The sequence below is a fragment of the Puntigrus tetrazona genome, chromosome 16, assembly GCF_018831695.1.
Source record: "Puntigrus tetrazona isolate hp1 chromosome 16, ASM1883169v1, whole genome shotgun sequence".
In the NCBI taxonomy this organism is placed as follows: domain Eukaryota; kingdom Metazoa; phylum Chordata; class Actinopteri; order Cypriniformes; family Cyprinidae; genus Puntigrus; species Puntigrus tetrazona.
Window position 1 is genome coordinate 27,040,741 of NC_056714.1, and position 15,534 is coordinate 27,056,274.

A 15,534-nucleotide genomic window follows, 5' to 3' on the forward strand; every position below is an offset into this window, starting at 1 on the left:
TTTTCCTTTGGATTTTCCTCTGTTGGGTTGAATGGCATCTCTCAAGTGTGTGTGTGTGTGTGTGAGCGCTTTTCAGAAGCCGTGAGCTGTGATGTAGTGTTGGTGTTTCGAGCTGCGTGACACTCATTCCTCAACCCTCCGCTCATCTCTTTCTCACTCGCACTGCTCCTGTTCATTTATGAATAGACGTATGCGCGCTTTCACTGCGATGTGCTTTTACGTTAGTACATAATGATTCACTTTGTGCTTTTGTTTATTTTCTAATGTGAGGGGAACACACACACACACACACACACACACACACGCATACATTGTAAACATCATTTTTTTTTTTTTTTTTTTCATTTAGTATTTTTTTGCTCATTATGGATTGGTAGTCTTGTATTGTTCAATCAAAATTGGGTTTTTTTTTTTTGTTTTTTAATAAAAGTTAAGTGAAATTTAAGATGTTTCTCATTTTTGAGGTCAGGTGGTGATGATCTTTGAGTCGTATGTTAGTGGGAAAAAAGTTTATCCACGCAGTATATACTTTAAGTTTTAGTTGAACGGTCTTCTGTTGAATCAGTTCAAGCTAAAGTCGCAGAAGACGCAGCAATATGGTTCCTCTGAATCCTGATTTCTGTGCTGATATTCGGTGTGTTGTGTAACGTGATTTATATTTCAGACGCAGGTTGTCTCACGCCACTCCTCAACATTCAAATTGCATTCAAACCAGCTTTGTTTGCATGACTCTGTGTAGTATAACCCCAGCAATGAGCAAAATAATTCACTGGGATTCATCACTCCGCCAGTTACGCTTTAAAAACGAAATGAGTTCAAGTCCATAGACCATTCAAGCAAGTCAAAGTCACATGGTGACTGAGCAAGTCTCTAGTTTTTAAATGAAAATGTAATGTCAAAATGTTTTATTTTTTTGCTTTTTCCTTGCATTGTTGGGATTTGTAGAACTCTTTTGTTGCATGAATTGCTTTGAACTAGTATTTTTGGTTGTTGCATGAACACTTAGGTCGTAAATTCAAAAATTGAAAGGGACTAAATGCTTTTTAACCGCTTAGCTGGCCCGACTAATTCCTTAGGACTAAATCAATCAATCAATCAATCATTTTTATTTATATAGCGCTTTTAATAACACAGGTTGCATCAAAGCACTGTACAGTATAATGACAGGGATGTATAATGACGAGAGGAACAATTTCTTATTAAATGCAGAGACGGTCTCCTGTAGTCAATTCAACGATAATCACTAGAAGTTAAGTGTCCCCAACCAAGCAAGCCAGAGGCGTACAGCAGCAAGGAAACAAAACCCCATGCATACAGAATGGAGAAAAAAACCCTTGGGAGAAACCAGACTCAGTTGGGGCTGCCCTCCTCTGACCGGACGCCAGCACTTAACTTCCAGTTCAATTTTAAACACAGCTGTGTCAGATAGTGTAAATGACTTTGTGTGTGTGTGTGTGTGTGTGTGCATCAGATCTGGGTGATCTGTCGACGGGCGATCTAGGTGTTCTGGTCTCTGATGAACATAATCTCTGGGTGCTGATCCACCATCTAGTCTGGATACAAACTGTGAAAAAAAACAGATTGAGAAAGAAACAGGACTAATATTAGCGAGATGCTATTCTTTTTTACGATGTCACAAGTACATCAGATTGTAGGAGTAGTGTTCCCGGTTCCAGCAAATCTAAGTAATGTAGCCTAAAAATCCTTTAACGGATTTGAATAATAAAAGGTGTGTTGGTGTGTTATGTGTGAAGGCTAAGTTAAAAAGATGTGTCTTTAATCTAGATTTAAACTGGCAGAGTGTGTCTGCTTCCCGAACAGAGTTAGGGAGATTGTTCCAGAGTTTAGGTGCTAGATAGGAACAGGATCTGCCGCCTGCAGTTGATTTTGATATTCTAGGTATTATCAAATGGCCAGAGTTTTGAGAACGCAGCGGACGTGCAGGACTATAATGTGATAAGAGCTCACTCACATTGAGGAGCTAAACCATTCAGGGCTTTATAGGTAATTAATAAGATTTTAAAATCTATCTGATGTTTGATAGGAGCCAGTGCAGTGTTGACAGAACCGGCTAATATGATCATACTTCCTAGTTCTAGTAAGGACTCTGGCTGCTGTGTTTTGGACTAGATGAAGTTTGTTTATTAAGCGTGCAGAACAACCACCCAATAAAGCATTACAATAATCTAACCTCGAGGTCATAAACGCATGAATTAATATTTCTGCATTAGAGGTTGAAAGCATAGGTCGAATTTAGATATATTTTTAAGATGGAAAACGCAGTTTTACAGATGCTAGAAACATGATTTTCAAAGGAAAGATTATGGTCAAACAACACACCTAGGTTCCTAACTGATGATGAAGAATTAACAGAGCAGCCATCAAGTGATAGGCTGTGTTCTAGATTATTATACTGCGGTTACTGTAGGGTTTATAAACGTAGATATTGCACACCAGTGTCTAAAACGAGCCGAGAACCAACTTCATTTAAGGACAGCGGAATTTGACGCGTTGACCAGGATCAGTGAGCAGTAAGGACCGACTTCAGGCCCCGAAGCGCCTGAGGATTCACTGCATTTACATCTATTCGTTTAGCAGAGGGTTTATCCAAAGCATCTTACAAATGAGGAACTCTTTGACCAGGACATTACCAACTAAGTGTGTTTGGAAAAGAAGTTGGGTTGGTTTGTGTTTTTATGTATTGCTTCATATATTCTTAAACGTTTATTAATTGACCTTGTGCTTGTTAAATGTAGTTTATTTGTTTCTTTGTCGAATATTTATCTGCCCCTGGCATTGGCAAATGTATGCATTTACACTTATTTTTTGCATTTTGTTATTTGTAACATTGCAGTTTTATTCAAAACGATTTCTTTAGATTCATTTATCACTTTAGATCAGTCTGGCGTCAGTGAAGCGTCAGCTGATGGACTGCCTGGCGATCAGGAGATCTTTCACCTGACGTCTGTCGAGGTCCAGGTCGAGATGTCAGAAGGATCGGCTGAGGGATGAGCTAGGAGGTGTGGTTTTTGTGAATGAGAAGATGGACAGAGCTGCAGTGAGGTGGTGTAGATTCAGAAGAGAAGCGGCTGCGACCGAACCCCTGAGGCACACCACCGGTAAGAAATCACTTCCAGGAACGCTTTTGACTTTAATGCCTGAAGTAAGACAGTATTTGACGAGTAGTGTGCACTGACCTATAATCAGTCTAATATAACAAGACTTGGAAGTATTGAGTTGACAGTAATCTCAGCGATTGATCTCCAACATTCATCCACTTTTTTTGGTCAACTGCTTTTATGTATTTAAAGGAAGCATTTAGATAAAGAGTTGATGAAGTTTGTAGATTAAACCAGATTGGGGTTTTTTTTTTAGTGGTAGCTTAGTTTTGTTTTCTTGCAGGTGATTCGTGATGAAGAGAGTTTTGCTCTTGTTTCTTCTGGCAGGTTAGTTCATTTTTCGTTGTTTTAAACGAGGTTAACGCCACAGAGGCACCAATCAGACATTATAACGCTTGTTCATTTCAACCAAGTTACAATATAGAGTAGTTTATACACAATATAGGCGTTTAACTCATTACATTTCTTGTATCTCCAGCTCTGTCGCGTGTGGCGCCCTCACAGACGTGTATGTTTTACTTTGTGCCGAATCCGATGAGTTGGTGGGACGCACAGACGAACTGCAGACAGAAGTACAACGACCTGGCCATCCTGGACGCACCAGGCGGATCTGGACGAGATGATGAGAGTCATACGGCAGTTTCACAACGGAGACGCGGTGGATCGGACTCAGTCGGACGGACAAGAGCGCCCCTGGGTCTGGTCCGACCAGAGCCCGCCCACGCTCATCCCGTGGGCTCCCGGGCAGCCCAACAACTGGAACAACAGTCAGTACTGCGTAGCAGCAATGACCCCAAGGCGCCAATGATCTGACTGCCCGAGAACCCTTCCTTTTGTTTGTTTTACTGCCGGTGAGTATTTGCACACATTTAAAAGCGTAAAACTCACTCAGGATCACTGAGCCGGTTTAAGTCAGTGCTAACGTAATGTTTCTGTAAGTCATCGCGATACTGAATATGAAACCGTAGAATACTCTCCAGGGCTTTTTGTTTAGAATTGTTTTCATTGTCGTGATCATTTTTAGTTTGTCCGGATTTATTATTTTATTCTTTATTTTATATTAGGGCTGTCAGTCGATTAATTATTTATTTTTTTTAAATTTAATTGCATGATATTTTGATCGCTTAATCGAATGAATCGCAAAAATAAATTTGACTGAAAATTCCCACAAAATATTATTTAAAACGCTTTTTCGTGTATAATTAGAAAGTATCATGTAGACATTACAAATTGTAGCTTTAGATATGTTTTATTTGATTCAATATAGTTTATTACACCTAGGTCCAGTTTCATAGACGGCTCTTAGGTATGCGTTTTATAAAAGCATTACTAGTGGCTCAATAATAATCACGCTATTTTTCATAACTAATTAAGTGAAACTGAAAGCTATTTTATATATGATTTTTGTGTTGTTTGCATTTTTATTTGCATTCATTTCATTATTTTACAAATGCTATTTTGGTGTCCTGAAATAAACTATTTTTCGTTATTATAGTATTCCATCACACTTTTTCTTGTTGCACAGAGAGACGCAAACAGATGGTGAGGCTGGAGGTCAAATCAAGTGAAAATGTGAACGACCCTGCGGTGAGAACAGAGATCCTGCTGCAGGTGAGACCACGGGATGAACACACTCAGACACACTGGCCACGAGCATCCAGTGAAAACACACTGTGTTTTTCAGATCAGGAACATACTGAAGGAGAACGGGCTGATGGTTTATTCAAAGCTCTCATGGAAAGTTCAGCCAGATGGAAATGTTTTCCAGATTTAGCCGGAAGAGCGATGCCACTTAACAGCCTGGACCCTAAAAGTGATTCACTATTAAGTAATAGGATCGCATCTTATTATTATTATTAATAAATAATACTAGGAATGCATTGTTTTGACTTGGGATACGCTGATACTTGTACTAGTTTATTTGCTACCGTTTATGGTGACAAAGAACTGTGTGAGGAAATAATCAGCTTGATAATGTTAGGTAACTTTTGATAGAAAGGCATGTAATGGATTACATTCAACCCAAAATGATTCAGACAGCATGACGATATCTACGCAGCTATCACTGTTCCAGAGCCCCTTGACCTCGGTGACGCTGTTCAACCAGGTTCATGCTAACTTCCCAGGCTTGCTCTGAAAAATGCTTGGTTCCAAACTTTTAATGTCACCGCTTACTCTTTGCTATCCTCACTTACATAAATCAACTAGTGACTGCATTTTTTTAAATTATATTTGGTCTCTGAATATTGTCTTTGTTAACTTCACAGTTCTTTAGAATTTGTCTTACTTACTTAATTTGTGTTACAGGGCAAAGCCAAAAATGCATAAAAGTGTAGTTAACATTTAACATTGTAATTTCAACTAATATTTTTATTTTACTTTTTATTTTATTTTTTTATTAATAATGTATACATTATTAAAATTAAAAGTATAGCATCTTAACATTTGTGTCCGAGTTAACGCTAAGAATAATGAACAGATGTATTTGTATTAACTAACATTAAGAGACGTAATTAATATTGAAACAAATGCATTGCTCACTTTTAATGTTATTTGATGCATGAATTAACAGGCCCTGGCCCCAGACGATCAGGCCCTAGCCCGCCCCTCTTCAGGAGCACATAAATGTCCAGGATGTTTCGGAGAAGAGTATGTAGACACAAAGAAGTCATCTGATAAATGGATTGAAGCGTAGATGTAGATATACCTAGATACCTCATTAGCGCATCGTTTCTATGGGCCGAGGGAAGTAAGCCGTCCGCCATGTTGTAGCGGGCCTGATTTGACGTCATTCACCATAATAATCAAAGAATATTCGAAAGCAGCCACAATCCTGCACTCAACGGCTCTAGTGTTGTGAATGACGTCAGGTTCACCCTTCCATTATGGCGCCGCATCTACTGGAGCATCTGCGGTTGTGTAATAAATTGCATTCATTTGGAAATTGACCAACTTCTGCCACATCTGAATGGCTCCGCCTGAGCTTCGCCAATGCTGCGTGCACGCCATCTTTAATTTAACAGCACTCTGTGTGTGTGTGTGTGTGTGTGTGTGGAGGACGTTATGGAAGTATTCATACTTTCCTGCACCTTGTGTTCATTACTGGGCAGCCAATGGCCTCCTGGTTCAGAAACGACGTGGTGGGTAAGTGATTAATGACAAAATCAATTTAGCCCTGCTGAAAAAAAACAGTAGAAAATCTAATATTGTAATGTAGATTTAATGGTTATGATGAGAATTGCATTGGTTTTAATGGAAGCATAATGGTGTCTACTGGTATGTGATGGATTCTATCGCTGGGACGTTAAATCCTTTTGAAAAGTGCCCAAAACACACTTCAAAAAGGAATTTTGTAATGGTTTCACTGGAAAAAGTCAATGGTTCATAATGGAGTTTTTAATGAAAACTATTAGTATAACTCATTTGAAGTTTTGGTGCTGCATATAACATTATCTACAGAATCATGTGCTAGTGATAAATCTTCTGTCATGTTTGTACTGGCTACTGTATACAGGCCACCAGGGCACAGCACAGATTTCATTAAAGAATTTGCTGATTTTCTAACTGAGTTAGTACTGGCCGCAGATAAAGTCTTAATTGTTGGCGATTTTAATATCCATGTTGATAATGAAAAAGACTCATTAGGACTCAGCTTTCTTAGACATTTTAAACTCCATTGGGGTTAGACAACACGTCTCTGGACCTACTCATTGTCAAAATCATACTCTAGATCTAATACTGTCACATGGAATAGATGTTAAAATGGTTGAAGTACTGCAGCAAAGTGATGACATTTCAGATCACTATCTAGTCTTGTGTGAACTCTGTATAGTTAAACCTGTAAACTCTGCACCTCATTACAAGTATGGTAGAACCATCACTTCCACCACAAAAGAAAGCTTTAAATAACCTTCCTGACTTATCTCAATTCCTTAGTTTATCCAATACGATGCAAAAACTTGATGATGTAACAGAAACTATGCACTCTCTTTTTCTAGCACTTTAGATACAGTTGCTCCTTTACACTTAAAAAGATAAAAGAAAACAATCTGACTCCATGGTATAATGACAACACACGACCCTAAAGAGAGCAGCCTCGAAAATGGAGCGCAGGTGGAGAAAAACCAAATTAGAAGTATTTCGATTGCCTGGCGGGAGAGTATGCTGTCATACAGAAAAGCATTAAAAATAGCAAGATCTGATTATTTTTCATCCCTTTTAGAAGAAAACAAACACAACCCCGGTATTTATTCAGTACAGTAACTAAATTAACAAAAATAAAGCATCAGCAGGTGCTAATATGCCCCAAGAGTATAGCTGCAATGAGTTCATGAATTTCTTTACTTCTAAGATTGATACCATCAGAGATAAAATTGTAACTATGCAGCCGTCAACTACAGTTTCACATCAGATAGTGAGCTTTAGAACCCCTAAGGAAAAAATTACACTCTTTTCTCTATTATAGGAGAAGAAGACTTGTACAAACTTGTTAAATCATCTAAACCAGCAACATGTATGTTAGACCTATTCCATCTAAACTATTAAAAGATCTGCTTCCAGAAGTCATAGATCCTATTTTGAACATTATTAATTCATCATTGTCATTAGGTTATGTTCCCAAAACCTTTAAACTGGCTGTAGTTAAACCTCTTATTAAGAAACCACATCTTGATCCCAAAGACTTAGTAAATTACAGACCAATCTCTAATCTCCCTTTTCTGTCAAAGATACTAGAAAGGTAGTATCCTCACAACTGTATTCCTTTAGAAAAAAATGGTGTCTGTGAGGATTTCCAATCAGGTTTTAGACTGTACCATAGTACTGAGACTGCTCTCATTAGAGTTACTAATGACCTGCTTCTATCATCTGACCGTGGTTTTATCTCGCTATTAGTGCTATTAGATCTTAGCGCAGCATTCGATACTATCGATCACAACATTCTCTTGGATAGACTAGAAAACTATGTTGGCATTAGAGGAAGCGCTCTTAGCATGGTTTAAATCATATCTATCTGACCGCCATCAGTTTGTGGCATTAAATGAGGAGGTATCATATCGATCAAAAGTGAAATATGGAGTTCCTCAAGGCTCAGTGCTAGGACCACTACTTTTCAACCTGTACATGTTACTCTCTGGGAGATATTATCAGGAGTCATGGTGTTAGCTTTCACTGCTATGCTGATGATACTCAGCTCTATATTTCAGCGCAGCCTGGTGATACACACCAAATTGATAATCTAACAGAATGCATAGTCGATATAAAAAGCTGGATGATGAGTAACTTCTTAATGTTAAATTCTGAAAAACAGAGGTGCTAATAATTGGACCTAAAACCCCACATATAATAATCTAGAACACAGCCTATCACTTGATGGCTGCTCTGTTAATTCTTCATCATCAGTTAGGAACCTAGGTGTGCTGTTTGACCGCAATCTTTCCTTTGAAAATCATGTTTCTAGCATCTGTAAAACTGCGTTTTTCCATCTTAAAAATATATCTAAATTACGACCTATGCTTTCAACCTCTAATGCAGAAATATTAATTCATGCGTTTATGACCTCAAGGTTAGATTATTGCAATGCTTTATTGGGTGGTTGTTCTGCACGCTTAATAAACAAACTTCAGCTAGTCCAAAACGCAGCAGCCAGAGTCCTTACTAGAACTAGGAAGTATGATCATATTAGCCCGGTTCTGTCAACACTGCACTGGCTCCCTATCAAACATCGAATAGATTTTAAAATCTTATTAATTACCTATAAAGCTCTGAATGGTTTAGCTCTCAATACTTGAGCGAGCTCTATCACATTATGTCCTGCACGCCCGCTATGGCTTCTCAAAACTCTGGCTATTTGATAATACCTAGAATATCAAAATCAACTGCATGGCGGCAGATCATTTTCCTATCTAGCACCTAAACTCTGGAACAATCTCCCTAACTGTGTTCGGGAAGCAGACACACTCTGCCAGTTTAAATCTAGATTAAAGACACATCTTTTTAACTTAGCCTACACATAACACACCAACACACCTTTTTATTATTCAAATCCATTAAAGGATTTTTAGGCTGCATTACTTAGATTTGCTGGAACCGGGAACACTACTCCCTAAAATACGATGTACTTGTGACATCGTGAAAAGAATGGCATCTACGCTAATATTAGTCCTGTTTCTTTCTCAATCTGTTTTCACAGTTTGTATCCAGACTAGATGGTCGATCAGCACCCAGAGATTATGTTCATCAGAGACCAGAACACCTAGATGCGCCTCGTCGACCGATCACCAGATCCTGATGCACACACACACACACGCAACACGCACATCACTAAGTCATTTACACTACCTGACACAGCAGCGCTTTAAAATTGAACTGGAAGTTAAGTGCTGGGCGCCTGGTCAGAGGAGAACTGACCCCAACTGAGTCTGGTTTCTCCCAAGGTTTTTTTTTCTCCATTCTGTATGCATGGGGTTTTGTTTCTGCTAGCGCTGTCGCCTCTGGCTTGCTTGGTTGGGGACACTTAACTTCTAGTGACTATCGTTGAATTGACTACAGAGACCGGTCTCTCTGCATTTAATAAGAAATTGGTCACTCACACTATATATCCCTGTCATTATACTGTACAGTGCTTTGATGCAACCTGTGTTGTTAAAAGCGCTATATAAATAAAAATGATTGATTGATTGATATTAGAATTTCTGTGCTGGTTTCTATGGTTTTTTGCAGGGTTATTACAGCCTGTGACGCTGAATTTGCATCTGCTTTATTTTTGTCACTGAAAATGACTCGTTATTGACATCAAGTTGTTGGTTTTAGTAATCGATCTTAGGACAAGTACAGATATACAGCTTTCTTTACAGTTCATGCATCAGAGTTACTGTAATGAGAACAACACGTCACGCTCAGTATATAATGGTTTTGGTTTTGTAAATCATGTTGCAAATAAACTGCTAATTTGTGCGTTTATATAAATGCTTGTCATGCAAATCTCTGCTGTCATGGATTGAATTTCAGTCGCTTTTTGTAAAGTATGTAAAATACTTCATAATAATACAGGGCAAGTTAATGTCACTCCAGATACACGAGCAGAAGAAGTTCATTCCACAGACTGATCGAGACGGAGGACACGGTTGTTTATGATGAAGACTGCTTTGCTCTTGGTTCTTCTGCAAAGGTTAGTTTGGTGTGTTTTCCAATTTGTCATTAAAAAAAGAAATGATCCTATACAGCTACTGTATCTACTATATCCTATTTCTAAGGCCTCTAAATGGTCAGAACATTGCTGTTAACCTGCTTTACTCACAGTCTGCTCCATGTCTTCTGTCGTTTGATCGATAGTTTTAGAGTTGTTTTTCTGTCAGATCTGGACTGATTCTGATCAAGTAAAGGTCATCTCCAGATCAACTCTTACTGTCTTTACTTGATTCTCCATCAATCATTTTCTAGAAGAATCTGATCATCAGGATCTTTTGAGAAGCTTTACTTTGATCTTCACGATCCTCCAAAACATCATCTGAGGAGCGTGAGAGATGGAGATAAACATTTTCACTTTATTTTGATGGTCCCTATGAAGATTCTGTTGACTACATTTTCTCCTATAATGCCTGATGAGGTTAGAGATCATTCCTTCATCCAGAATCACTTCTTCTCTTCAGTTCACTTCAGTCATCTGACTGGAATGACCAGCAAAAGCTTGGTTTTGTGTTCAGTTTTACCCATTTTTGGGTCGTTAGAACGGGTATTTGATAGAATCCATGATGTCGTGTGTCTAAACAAGACGTCCAGGAAAAGCAGAACGATAGCAGTATATTTTATTGTACACATGAGCTACTTTTTCTCCATTTTCAGTGTTTGCTGCAGAAAAAGTCACTCTTTGACTATTTTTAAAGGTTTTCTGACCCAGAGACTCAACTCTTTTCTCCAGCTGTGGTCACTTGAGTCTTTATCCGCTCAAACTCTCCTTCTCTGCGGTCTTTAGGACGATATAGACACACATGCTCTTCCAGACAGTTTGGTAATATTTTCTGTTGATTGGAAATTATTAATTATTGCCGTGATGGTGGAGACGCTTCACTGCTCTCTTTTTCTTAAAGACACTTCACTGATTTGTGAAGCTCAGGTATCTTTTGCTGCACATCAGAAATATATTTGGGTTTTTTCTCATCGTGATAAATGATTTGGGCTTGCGTTTTCTCTGCTATATATATTTTTATGAAACACGGTAAGTCATGGCCGATAATTTCATGTTCATACTCACCCTGGAGTGCTCAAAATATGCAAATATTACTGGGAATATACTTCAAATGTATTTTACTCATAAGAATTTCTAGGGTGTCCATTATTTGAGAAAATTAATTCATATTGATATTTCCCCATTTAAAATCCTTTTATCTAATGCAAGGTTAGATTATGATTGGCCGTGACTGTGTATCATTACCAAACTGCATGTTTGTGCTTAGTTTGAGATGTTTAATCTCCATGTACCCACTATACCAGGCTGAATCAGATATGATATCTATCTAAACGCATGCACGATTATTCTTTTACTTCATATGTCAGGCTTTACAGGGTGGTTTTTTTGCACCAAAAAACCAAAAGCAGTGTTTGTGTCTTGTCTTCTTCAGCTCTGATCGCCGTGGTTTCCCCTCAGAGCCAGACTCACGTGTTTTATCTGGTTCCCGTGGAGATGAGCTGGTCGGCCGCGCAGAAGCACTGCAGACGGCATTACACCGATCTCGCCTCCATCGACGACCGGGAGGACTACGAAGAGCTCCTGAAAACGGTGAACGCGGATTTCAAAGGAGAATGGATCTGGACAGGACTCTACAGGACGAGTGGGACCGCTCCCTGGATCTGGTCGGATCAGAGCCAATCCACGTTCAGATCGTGGGCCGATGGACAGCCGAACAATCACGGAGGAACTCAGTTCTGCGCGGAACCTCTCCCACGGAACCTTCAATGATGCAGACTGTTCTATTCAATACGCTGCCGTCTGCTACGATAGTGAGTATCAGCGCACACATCACTAACATCAAAGATCATGAATCTAAAAAAAAAAAACCATTACAATGTATGGAAATAAAGGTTCGTATGAATAAGCAACATTAAAAACCAGCTATGCATGCTACTGTCCTGACATTTTATCAGATTTTACTAGAGTTACATCATTTATTGAAAAAGAAAAATTGCTAGGAAGTCGCATGCTCATTATTTCATTGCAACTCCCTATATGACCTCAGTACGATAAATACCCAAGATCATTTCAGTTCCGGACTATATTTATAATAACTGAGCATCAAATGACGCCCCTTTTCACGTGTTCTGATGACCAGAATTGTCTATTTAACGTCCGTTTCAAAGCTTCTGTCGAAAAGCACATTTGCGCAGAGCTATCGGTGCGCTGCCGAGACTAACGCCCGAAAGAGTTTCAGTTTCTTGCTTTGTTACAGAAAGTACTTAAAATGTATCCAACAAAAGTGCTGAAATAGGTTCAAGTCATGTTCGTTATTTATAAGTCGTTGAAATATATAGTTGTTATTCGTTAGCTGAAGCAATCTTGTGTTTTTACGCATGTGTCCCACAGAAAGGAGGAGACAAGCGGTTAGGCTGACGGTAAAATCAAGTCAAAATGTGAATGATCCTGAAGTGAAGAGTACGATTTTAGGGAAGGTGAGTAGCTGAAGAAGAAACACAGTATAGTGACCCCATCTGGACACATTAATGTGCAAATAAGAACTGAAATGAGTGTCCAAATACTTTCTGCGTATTGCATAAACGCAAAGGTCTTTCCTGTTACTGTTCTTCAGGTTGATCAGATGCTGAAGGAGAATGGCTTCACAGAAGATGTTAAACTGTCTTATAGAAACCAGTCAGACGGGAATGTTTTTCAAAAGACAGAGCAGAAAATGAACGTCACTAAACAGACTTCCCTTTGAAAAGTGAAGACATAAAACTTAACTAGCTGTTCCGGTGATAAAATAAAATAGTAATTATTATTCTTCGTGAAATAATGGTAATCTTAGTTTCTGCAGATCATTTAGCTGTTTGTCATCATACTGTACATGTACGGAGCCCTAGATTATTCTTTTGCATGAGTCTATATGAAAATAAAACTCTCAGACAACATGGCAACTCTATTGACTGAAAATATATGTATAACTGACATAATTTTCTCTAAAATTCTCATAAGGCCAATGCTAGACTAGAAACTTAAATTGTCACTACTCTAAAATCAGTAAAGAAAAACTTTACTAGCACACGCGACTGACTGAAGGTAAGCTTTCTTTTTGTTTACATAAACATTTAAGAATGAGAAGTTAGAGCCGCACATGAAATGGAATGGAAGCATGGAATATCTTAACCATAGTTTTATTATAGTAAAACTGTGGGAACCGTGTTTTTTTTTACCGCTTTGATTACCATTTGAGAAGCTCCATGGTCTCTGCTTTCAGCCTCTCCGTCTGATCTTTTGTCACATCTGAGCTCCTCCCTCCTTCCCTCCAGCTCCACCTGATCCACACTGTCTCCTTCACCCTGGCTCCTCCTCTCTCCGTCTGATTCAATCTGGCTCCTCCTCTCTCCGTCTGATTCAATCTGGCTCCTCCTCCCTCCGTCTGATCCACACTGGCTCCTCCTTCCTTCCCGTCTGATCCACACTCTCCTCCTCCTCCGCCTGATCCACTCCTGGCTCCTCCTTCCTTCTCCATCTGATCCACCCTGGCTCCTCCTTCCTCCGTCTAATCCAGTCTCCTCCCTCCGCTCCCTCCTCCTCTGTCTCTGATCCACTCTGGCTCCTCCTCTCTCGCCTGAGCCGCCCCAAAATAACTGTTTAAACACACAATAAATTATGATGAAGAGAGCAGTATGATTAAACTGAAATATTTATACAGATATCCATGTAGTTTAATAAGTTAATGTATTTGTTTTTGTAGGTCTTTCTCAAAGTGGAAATATAATAAATCATAAAGTCAGTCTGCTGGGTTCACCACAAACATGAAGACTACATTCCTTTTGCTTGCTATTCTGTTATTGTCTAAATATATAACCAAGCTCAAACCCTTTCTGAACTTCATTTGAAAGTTTTTCTCTGTGTGATTATTTAAATTTTTAGATTTTTAACTGAATTTGACATCAATGCACTAATACACTTTTTTTCTTTTTTTTTAAATACCTCAATTTCCGTGCTGCTTTTTTGTTGATATTATGATTATTCTCAAATAAAAGCCTTTGCCGTTTCAAACGATACCTTATACTTATCTCAACCCAATAAATACCTTAAAAAATTGACACACCAGCATTAGTAAATCTGAGTAAAATAATGCTACTAACAAACATAGTTTGAATAATGCAAGTAGTTTTTTGATGCATTGCATGTTTGCTCAATCTGGTCTTTTAATGTTTTGCTACATTAGTGATAAGCAGAGGAAGTCCTTTTTGTCTGTTGCCCCGCCCTGCAGCAGGTATTCTTGGTCTGTCCTGAAGTGACCTGTATGATCAGCCAATAGGAGCACAGCAATCATGACACGCGAGTCAGAGGAAATTTGGCTGAAAGTCGGCACATGAATGTTTATACAAGACAAGCTGAGCGTGACTACATCAACATTTTTAAGCACAAACCTTTTTTTGTTCTTTCAGTGTGTCGCTGAAACTCGATTAAAGGAAATAATCATAAGAAACATTAAGCTGCTGATTTTTTTATTTAAACCACAAAATGAAAACTGTCTTAATTTGTCATTCTGAAGTCACTTACTGTAGTATTAAAATGACGGAGGCACAACTGTAATGTGCAGCAAGTATTAAAAAATTCAATGCTGTGGTTGAGCTCTAAGATATGAGGGTTAAAATAAGTTACTGGCTGTTTTCATGATTTGCAAAGACATTTGAATGGATGAATTGTGTCTTAATTTTAAAATATTTTGCATCCAACAAAGACGACTGGTTTTGCATAAGAGATCAGTTACGCATCAAGCGTGAGAATAATAGGAAGATGTATTCATCCTTGAAAAAGATCATTGTACTTCAGTTTCAACTTGATGTCGAATGTTTGTTAGTTTCTCAAAATTAAAATTTTTCGTTATCTCGGAAAGTAGAAGCAGTTCTGGACGTCTAAACCTTGCCTGTGTGTCAGCTGGTCTTGGGTCACTTGGAGGGAACTGTGTTATGGTTGAATTAGTGATCGGTCGGTTTGTGATTTTAAGAATATGAATGTATTCGCCATTATGTTAACATTATAACTTTGTAAAGTCACAGAGAAGAAGTTAAAGTTACAGGGTTTTTTTCAGATTATTTAGCAGTGTAGTTTAATTCCATCTAAATCAAATCTTGATGTTCCATACAGATATCTGAGCGGTTGAAGTTATGAAAAATACATGACTTTTTTTGACTGTAATGATAGCTCTGACCGCACTGGAGAACCAGGCCT

At 38.6% G+C, this 15,534-nt stretch overlaps 1 long non-coding RNA gene across 1 annotated transcript; it reads left to right on the forward strand.

Moving 5' to 3' along the window:
* Positions 1-3,930: 3,930 nt before the first annotated feature.
* LOC122361115 lies at positions 3,931-4,885 on the forward strand. Its single transcript, XR_006252853.1, has 3 exons — positions 3,931-3,970; positions 4,645-4,730; positions 4,804-4,885. It is a non-coding gene; the product is annotated as an uncharacterized LOC122361115 (long non-coding RNA).
* Positions 4,886-15,534: the final 10,649 nt, after the last annotated feature.